General features: G+C 34.9%; 1 protein-coding gene across 7 annotated transcripts in view; it reads left to right on the forward strand.

Moving 5' to 3' along the window:
- The window catches only part of LOC308692760 (NLR family CARD domain-containing protein 3-like), a gene marked incomplete at its 3' end in the record, with an annotated part of 42313 nt that overhangs the window by 30388 nt on the left and 2086 nt on the right, over nucleotides 1–9839 (forward strand). The gene's annotated exons all lie outside the window — the stretch shown is intronic.

The raw sequence follows: 9839 nt of genomic DNA on the forward strand, positions 1-9839 counted from the left end.
ATCGTGGAAACTGCAAAGACTGCCCATTTTAATATCAGTGTCAGGTATGAGTAAGATACTTGTCTAGATTTCTCTGCTCAATTATTTATAACAAACAGCCACTGCTATAAATTCATGAAGTTTACTTGAATGCTTTTTTATAATACATTAAAATCATAAAAACTGATAATAAATGAAAAGACATATACGTGACGCACGCACAGGACATGTCCTTCTGTAACGGCCACATCTAGAAAACACACACTCCCACCTCTGTAATAAACACAGAGATATTAGTCACATCCAAATCGGTACATGAAATCACAGACATTGAGTGGTAAGAATTGTAACTCAAACGCCGCTTAGAAAACTAGTACCATCCGAATAGGGCTTCTGCTGTTTTCAGTTGATGAATGAACAAAACTTTGTAGTGCACCTCCCATCTAATAAATCGGAATACGCTTTGTGCTGTGTTACTTCTGATATAAAACAACATCTGAGCTTTCAAATTCAGTAAATTTTATTACGAAATTCAAAACATTAAATACTATTTTGCGCTCTTTAATGTGGCGCGACAGAATCTGTGTAATCGCTGAAAGGCGGCAATAAAATGGCTTGTATACAATGTCATGTAATGTTACATTTACCTCAGAAAAGCCATTCAATGTCCACACTGTTAAAAATTTATTGTAATTTTACAGGAAATTCCTGGCAACTAATTGCAGTAAATTTACAGCAAGTAATATACAGGATTATTACTGTTTATAATTACAATAAAGTAATGTATTTATACAGCAGTGCTACTGTGATTATAGTAGCATTATTACAGTAAAATGCTGTAATTTATTTCAATTTACTGTATATTTACTGCAACTCAGTTGCCAGGAATTTCCTGTATTTTCACAGGACAGAATTTTATATTGTAATTCAATGTACTATATCCTGTTATTTGTAAATATCACAAAACAATGCTGTAATTATCTGTATTAGGCAATTAAAAACACAACAATGATTTCTTTTAAATCTTTTATTAAAAACTGTTTTCTTAGGAGGGTGTAAACCGGTGCGTTGAGCCCGTATCTCTTCTCTGCTTTGCAGCCCGTCTGGGAGTTGATTCCACAAAAAGTTCTGAAAACCGAGAGAGGAAAAAAAGTTACGTTTTCATATCTGTTAAATAATGACAAATACTGTGTAAAAACAAAAGTAACCTATTCCTACTTTGTCATAAAAGAAAATTACTTTGATGTATTTATTTAATATTAACAACATAACATTTAGAATTACATTGGCTTTTACATTGTTTTTTGTAAATATATAATGTCATTGTATGCATGCATGCACTGTATATCGAATGACGCTTTGGACAAAAGCATCTGCTAAATACCTTAACCACACTTCAAAATGTTTTATTTAATTAATTAATGAAAGTCGTAATGTTAAAGGGATAGTTCACACAAAAATGAAAATGCTGTCATTATTTACTCTTCCTCAAGTTGTTCCAAACCTGTATGACTTTCTTTCTTCTGCTTAACACAAAAGAAGATATTTTGAAGAAAGTCGGTAACCAAACGACTGATGGACCCCCATTTACTTCCATAGTAGGACAAAAAAAAAAATACTATGGAAGTCAATGGGGACCAGCAACTGTTTAATTACCAACCTTCTTTAAAATATCGTCTTTTGTGTTTAGCAGAAGAGAGAAAGTCATACAGGTTTGGAACAACTTGAGGGAGAGTAAATAATGACAGCATTTTTATTTTTGGGTGAACTATCCCTTTAAACTGCTGTCCGTCAGACTCTTCTGTTTACACATAAATGTCCTGCATGGGAATACCAACTCTAGGTAGAACAAACACTTAACAGTAATAGCTGGGCCTCCATCCAACTTTTTAATGCACATTTTAACCATTTGAAAAAAAAAAACCTGACCTGAAACGGATAAAATTCACAATATATTTACAATCGGAGTTATATTAATAAACACTCTGATGCTTTCGAGCATTATAATGGCAGTGGATTGCAACATCAGTTTGAAGTTCAAAAAAGTCCATCTATCCATCATAAAAGTGCTTCACACAGTTCTGAGGGATTCAAAAAGGCCTTCTGAAGCAAAGCAATGAGTTTGTTAAGTTTTAAATATTAATATTTTTCTTACATGAAGTAAAATTACTAGCTTCCGGCCAAAAGAACAATAACATACAGATTTTACTCTAAAGCGCAACTTATGCAACGTACTGCTGATATTTACACTACGCCATGACGCACTACGCTACTTCTGACGTCATAAGTTTTGTAATTTGCACTTTTAATGCAAGTAGACTGCGTATGGCCGTAAGCTAGAATTTTACTTTGTGACGTGTTAAATATGGATATTTTTCTTACACAAACTCTTCGCTTCAGGAGGCCTATTTTAACCGCTCAGAGCTGCGTGGAGCTCTTTTATGATGGATAAATGCACTTGTTTGAGCTTCAAACTGATCCACTGCCATTATAAAGCTGGGAAGTGTCAGTTTTTTTTTGTGTGTGTGCTTTTTTTTTTTTTGTATAACTCAGATTGTATTTGTCTGAAAGAATGGCTTGGAGGTAAGTAAATCATGGGGTAATTTTCATTTAGGGAAGAATATACCTTTTACAATTAAGCAAGGTGTGCTTGGTAGGGTCTCTCTCTGGATATCAGCAGCTGTGGCAGAGGGCTAGGGAATAAAAAATGTAAACATTACCAAATGTATTAGGCTACCAATTACACAACAAATACCAATTACAAATCTATTATTATTTTAATATTCCATACAGTCTGCCAGGCAGCCACATATAATTTGAGACAAACAAAATGTTTAACTTGATTTTAATACTCCTGATAATTTGCTGCCTTCTCTGAAGACAAAGAGAGCAGTGAAAGCCTTTCAACAGAACCCAGGATCCGAAAACATATTTAATGACGATGCTGGTTGGTTTAAGTTGCGCACGCGCAGTTTATTTTAGATAAAGACAGCTTACCTTACATGACTGCCTTTTCACCCTGGACTGGTTGGCCAAGCACAGAGTAAAGTTATAACATCTGAACATACCAGATGCTATATTCAGCTTTTATCACAGTTAACGTTATAGCTAACTTACAGAATTAAATGAAGATACCAACATTGTCATTTAATTAAAGCCCATATTTCAATCTCGTTATTTGAAATATTAATTAAATTAAAATCCTGGTATCTTAATTTAATTCTCTAAGTAACGTTATTCAGTGACCGTAAAATCTGCAAGCTACGTTTATGCTAAAGTTAGTGTGCAAACCACCACGACTTCAAGACCCCCGGTTAGACAGCAAAACAGAAGTCCTAATAACGTTACAAGCCTGTCCGGTAGCAAGTGTAATCAATGCAATGATAACCTGAGCTAAGGAAGCTTACCGGGCAAACGTTAATGCTTATTTTTACAGTCTGGGCTAACGTCATTTGAGCTATCATCATTGTGGTGGTTTTCCATTAACGTTACATTACAAGCTCAGCTCGACTCGATTCTACTCACCATGTTTGTTTTTCCATCGTGAATATCTAGTGTCTTGTACCTGATGTGGTAACTTACCTTTTTCCTTATGGATTGTGTGTAAGACGCCGCCACTTTACCGTTGTCAGTTCAGGTTGTTTACTATACCGGGAGTGAGCGAGTCGAGTCGGGGCGAGTTGAGCCAACATTCTAGGGATCTAACGTGTCTAGCTAATGTCACTCAAATATACCAAACGAAAAATTGAGAATATCTCGTACCTTTACACCTGCATGTGGTCCTTTTCCGTATGGATTGAGTAAGAATACGCCACTTCACCGCGGTCAGTTCAGGTTGTTTTTTTAGTCGACTCGGGGCGAACGTCACTGAAGCTAATGTCACTGAAATATACCAAATGAAACAATCAGCAGCACTCACTCATATCAACGGTATTAATATATCCATATACTTATATGATATATTTCATGTTAACGTTTCATACCTTAGATGTGTTCTTCTTCCAAAAATGTTTGATTCTCTGGTACCGTTGGCCGCCATGGCCGCGCAATTTCAAAATTCAAACAGCAGCTATCCCACAATGCTATGCGGTGGCTGTAAAATAATGCTTCTACAGTGTAGTTACAATAAAATTACAGGACTGTCCATAAATATCCCATCATGCATCTGCATTTACAATAAAAAAATGAATACAATATGTTGTTGTAAAATTTATTGTAAAAATTACATCAATTGCTAACAGTGCATAAACTAGCTGGTCAGCTAGAAAAAATTACTTAATAAATGCACTATATTGCATATTCAATGTATTTCTACTTATCCTGTTCTTCAAGTTTGGTGGGTGCACAGATAGAGTGAAAGTTGCTTTGTTCAGAGCATACTGTACTCCTCTCTACAATGCACACTTGTGGTCTAGTTTCAGCAAAGCTAGCTTGCATAAACTCCAGGTAGCTTACAATGATGCACTGAGAATTCTGCTGAGAAGACCACGCTGGTGCAGTGCCAGTGAGATGTTTGTGGCTGCAGGTGTTAATACACTGCAAGCCACATTGAGAAATGTTATGTACAAATTTATATGTCGGCTGAATAACTCAGAGAATTACATAATTATGGCATTGACCAGCATCAAGTTTAGCACTACACGGTATAAGTCCAAGTTATGGAAGCATTGGTATAGTTGTCTCCTCTGAAGTTTTTTATTGTATTGTGTGTACTGTCTTGTTTTTTTATTTGGACCTGTGAGTCTGTAATAAAGTTTATTATTATTATTATTATTATTATTATTATTTATTATTATTATTCAATAGCTATTTAATGTATGGTTGAATAAATATGTCATGCTTTTTATGACAGCCACTATTTATATTAAAAAAAACGAGTAGAAACATGATTATGTCATTAAACATTTATTATTATAATGTTATTATTATAAATACTTCCTTATGTGTAATTTAAATGTAAGTAGCCTGTAAATCAGTTAATTGTATTTTTAACCTTTAATATAATAGTGATGTAACTAAAGTTTACAGCATTAGTCAACAGATTTCCAGTTTTGCCATGTACTGTACCTGATAGGCCTCAATTAACAGATTTAGAATTGAATTGTATCTTGTTAATCGAAATCGAATCTTGAAATTTGTGTAAATGCCTATCTCTAGGTTGAACCAGTCAGCTGTGCCCTATAGAAAATTATGTGATTACAAGCAGATTGAGTTAAAGACCTATCAGCCTGCGTATATATTATCCCCCTACACTAACCCTACCCTTTACAGAAAACTTTCTGCATTTATACATAAAAAAATAAAAAAATAATAACTAGATGCGAAAGTTTGTCGAGACAAACTTTAACCCTCTGGGGTCTGAGGGGTTTTTGGGGTCCTTGAGATGTTCTGACATGCCCTGACATTTGTGCTTTTTTCAGTTGCTTATAAACATATTAATGGCAAAGGTGTAAATTCACTCTATTTAGCACAAACAGGGCTACCATAATATGTGAACAACTTGCATGTACATGTTTGTATTTTTGATAGAATAATGTTTATGCATGGTTTTTTCAAAAACAAAAAACTAAAGTTTCTGAAATAAGGCCATAAAACACATTCTAAATATATGTAAATAAGACTTTTGACTAATGGATGACGTTGCCTAGAATTTTTTCTTCAAAATTATGTGAAAATCATCCTGCCTAATCATTCACATAACACAATACATTGATTTAAATCTTGTAAAACACTTTTTGTTTGGAAAGGCCATATGCGGGTGGGCGTGATTTACACCTGCGGAGACAATGGGGCCCGCATAATGAGGCTGCATACGTAATGAGCCTTTCATTCAGGTGTGTGAATGAGCCACAAAAATGCAAGGACAATATATAACTGGTTTGTTGTTTTTTTCCACAAATTTTGCTTGCAAATTGTACAATATCCAAGGTAAACATTTCTAGTAATTGTGCAGTTAATTGTTCTCATACTGTATTTTCAGATTTGGAATATATTCTCTTCCCAAATGTGTCACTAATAAAGCATAATAAAATTATTTAAAGAGAAGGTTTATAATGACCTTTTAAGATTTTGTTTACATCTATCCTTATATATATATATATATATATATATATATATATATATATATATATATATATATTTTTTTTTTTTTTTTTTTAAGGTTATACAATTACAACAACATTTAAAATTGTAACAATATTTCCAGTGTAATCTTTCTTTGTATTCGCGATTCATATTAAAACAGTATTTTTGCCAGCTATAGTAGCTCCACAACAGCGCGCATCTGTGCGTTCATTCATTCATAGAAACTCGATTCATATTTAAACAGTATTTTTGCCAGCTATAGTAGCTCCACAACAGCACGCATCTGTGCGTTCATTCATTCAGATTAGAACAAAGCAAATAGAACTGACCTATTCCTCAGCGGGATCCGTTTGCTCCTCGAAATGATACTTCCAGAACTTCTGAGGTAAATTTTTGCAGGATTATTATCAAGATAGTATTATTCCTCACAGCATCGTAAAGTACATAAGTCTGAAAGTGAACTCGCGGTGTGTGTTATCCAGCTGATGTGGGCGTTTCACAGGTTTGTTTGGATCGCCTCACATTTGCGTTTGAATAGCGCGCGCTCTCCGTGGGCGGAGCACATTAAAACTTAATTAGCTGAGATGAGAACGACTGACATCTCTCACTTTGCATACATATTACATAAACTGTGAATATTTGTTTTTTATAAAAAATACTTCATTTAAAAGAAGAGAATTCAAGCTTCATGCCTGTGTGACTGTATGCCTGTTTGACTGAGTATTCGCTGAGTTACAGTTCATTTTCGGACGCGTTTCAGAATTGACTTCACTGACGGAGAGGAGGCAGAACTCGCATCATGTTTATTTTTCTTTATTTGGCGAAAAGCACAACACTTTCTTTTTATTATGAGCATACACAAAAAAAATACACAATAAACAGGATCGATTGATGTATAACACAAGCATATAAGATAAAAATAAAAAAAAAAAAATTATTTTTTTTTTGCACTCATACGGAAAAAAACGAGCCTATCGCGCCGGCGCGATAGCCGACCTCAGGGGGTTAAGTTGGCTTGAGAAAGTTTGGAGCAGAACGTTTTTTGCTAGGCGGTTGCTAGGATGTTATGGGTGGTCGCTATGGTCAAGTCAAGTCTAGTGGAATTTATTGATTGATCAAATAAAATTAAATATCCCCAAAATATCCCCAACTGAGCAAGCCAAAGGCAACAGTGGCAAGGAACCGAAAAACTCCATCAAGTGACCTAATGGTGTCCTAAAACTCCATCAGGTGACCTAATGGAGAAAAAAAAAACCTTGGGAGAACCCAGGCTCAGTCGGGGCCAGTTCTCCTCTGGCATTTATGAACTATAGGCCGGATTGTAGTTTGAACTGTAAGATTAAAAATATTATATGAATGCCTGGCCGAAAAGATGCGTCTTTAATCTAGTTTTAAACTGGGAGAGCGAGTCCGAGCAACGAACAGTATCAGGAAGGCTATTCCAGAGTTTTGGAGCTAAATGTGAAAATGCTCTCCCTCCTTTGGTTGATCTGGATATCCTAGGTATGACCAAAAGCCTTGAATTTAGTGATCTTAAAGAGCGCGATGGATTATAGGGCGATAGAAGATCCGTTAAATAGACTGGAGCTAAGCCGTTTAGGGCTTTATAAGTCAGTAGCAATACCTTGTAAATAATACGGAACTTTATAGGTAACCAATGCAGTGATGATAAAATCGGTGTTATATGATCATATTTTCTTGATCTAGTAAGAACTCTAGCGGCTGCATTTTGGACTAACTGTAGCTTGTTTATTGAGGAGGCAGGACAACCGGGTGTCCTGGGTGGTTGCTATGGTGTTGCTAGGCGGTTGCTAAGGTATTCAGGGCGGTTGATATGGTATTACTAGGTGGTTGGTAGTTGTCACAGATGGTTACTATGGAGTCTTTATAGAGTTCTTAGCATGATCTTGGCATGATTTAGCACTTAACTAATCGCTATTAGCATGTAGCTATTCACTGCTAGCATGTGTAGCATGTTGGAAGTGCTGTTTGCTAGCATGAGTCAAAGGAGCCAAACCTCATCTCTAGATGTTCTGATACAGAGATATAGGTCTTGCTAAACGGTTGCTAGGGTACTCAAGTTTGGTTGCTATGGAGTTGCTTGGGAGCCGGGAGCTTTAAACTTAAGAAGTTTAAAGTGGTTTGAAGTTTAAAGTAGTTTACAGCAGTTTGAAGTTTATAACAGATAGATAGATAAATAAGTTAGATAGACAGACACACACACTAACTCGCTCACACACTCACTCAGACACACACACTCAGAGTTTATGACTTTAGAGTTTATAAGTGTATAAATTGATGAGTTTATAAGTGTATGAGTTTTTGAGTTTTGAGTTTATAAGTTTAAACAAGTTTAGAGTTTATCAGTTTAAATGAGTTTAGAGTTTACAAGTTTAAATGAGTTTAGAGTTTATAAGTTTAAATGAGTTTAAGAGTTCAGAGTTTATTAATTTATGAGTTTAAGAGTTCATAAGTCTATGAATTCATGAGTTTATAAGTTAATTAGTTTATAAGTGTATGAGTTTAGAGTTTATAAGTTTAAATGAAGTAAATTTAGTAGTTTGAAGTTTAAATTACTTTAAAGTTTAATTTAGTCTGAAGTTTAAAGTAGTTTGAAGTTTAAAATAGTTTGAAGTAGATAGATAGATGAGTTTATTAGTTTAAATTAGTCTCAATGGCTTTTATATTATATAGAATGGCAGTTTGATTTAGTCTAGGGTTTCAAGGAGTTTAGATTTGAAATTTTGGCAGTTTGATTTAGTTTAGGGTTTCAAGGGATTTAAATTTGAATTTTTGGCAGTTTGGCAGTTTAAAAAACCTGAACATTCCGCAATTTTAATTCAAATGTTTTTTTCCAAGTTTTGATCGTCATTTTTAGGAAAACCGTAAGTCCGATCAGTCTGAAAAGATATAGCAACTCGAGTCAGATCAGTCTGAGTGTCTGAGCCGAGTTTGGAGTATGTAGAGTTAAAGCTCTAGGAGGAGATCCATTTAGATTTTTTTAGTCTCAGAAGAAAAATAATAAAAAGTTTAAGTACAATATCAGTAAGTTGGCTTTCTCAAGCCAACTTAATTAGTATGATTATAAGCTGTTTTCCTCATGGGGACCAAAACCTTGTGGGGACATTTGGTCATCATAACATAGGGCAGTGGTCGGCAACGGGGCCAAAACTGTCCCGCCAGCAATAACATAAAAATAGATCTGAAATAGATCTGTCATGACAGCAAGAGTTACTCACAATCACTTCGTCTTTAGTGATTTTGCCTTCAAAATAAAAGTATGAGAACATTTTTGGAGCAATGTTTTATTTTGAGATGAATTGAGAGCTTTTAATTTGAAAAGTTCTGAAAGACATTCAAAAGAGTCTGTGGCTCGCTTCGTTGCAGATCAGACACACCAGCTTTGTCGTCACAACAGTAGGTAGGATGAACGCATAGTTGTCTTTGATCTTCTTTGTCTGCCCTATTTTCACTGTCAACTTTCGTCTTTAGACTCTTTGATAGTGCAATTTTCTCTCAGCTAGCTAGCTTAAATGTTAACATCTCTCTGCACACGGCGTAATAGCATACCTCCAGCACACAAACAATTAGATAAATGCAGTTTCGTACATGAGGATGCCAAGGAATAATTCTGAGTGTAAAAGTAGGCTACATCAAATGATTATTACAATAAGGTAGGTTCCATTGTGTAACAAGCAAATTAAAATGATTCACATTTATTATTCACAATATGGAAAGAGAAAATAAAACACAGTTCGTTAAGAGCATGATTCAAA

The sequence above is a fragment of the Scardinius erythrophthalmus genome, assembly GCF_964197995.2.
Source record: "Scardinius erythrophthalmus genome assembly, chromosome: 6".
NCBI lineage: Eukaryota > Metazoa > Chordata > Actinopteri > Cypriniformes > Leuciscidae > Scardinius > Scardinius erythrophthalmus.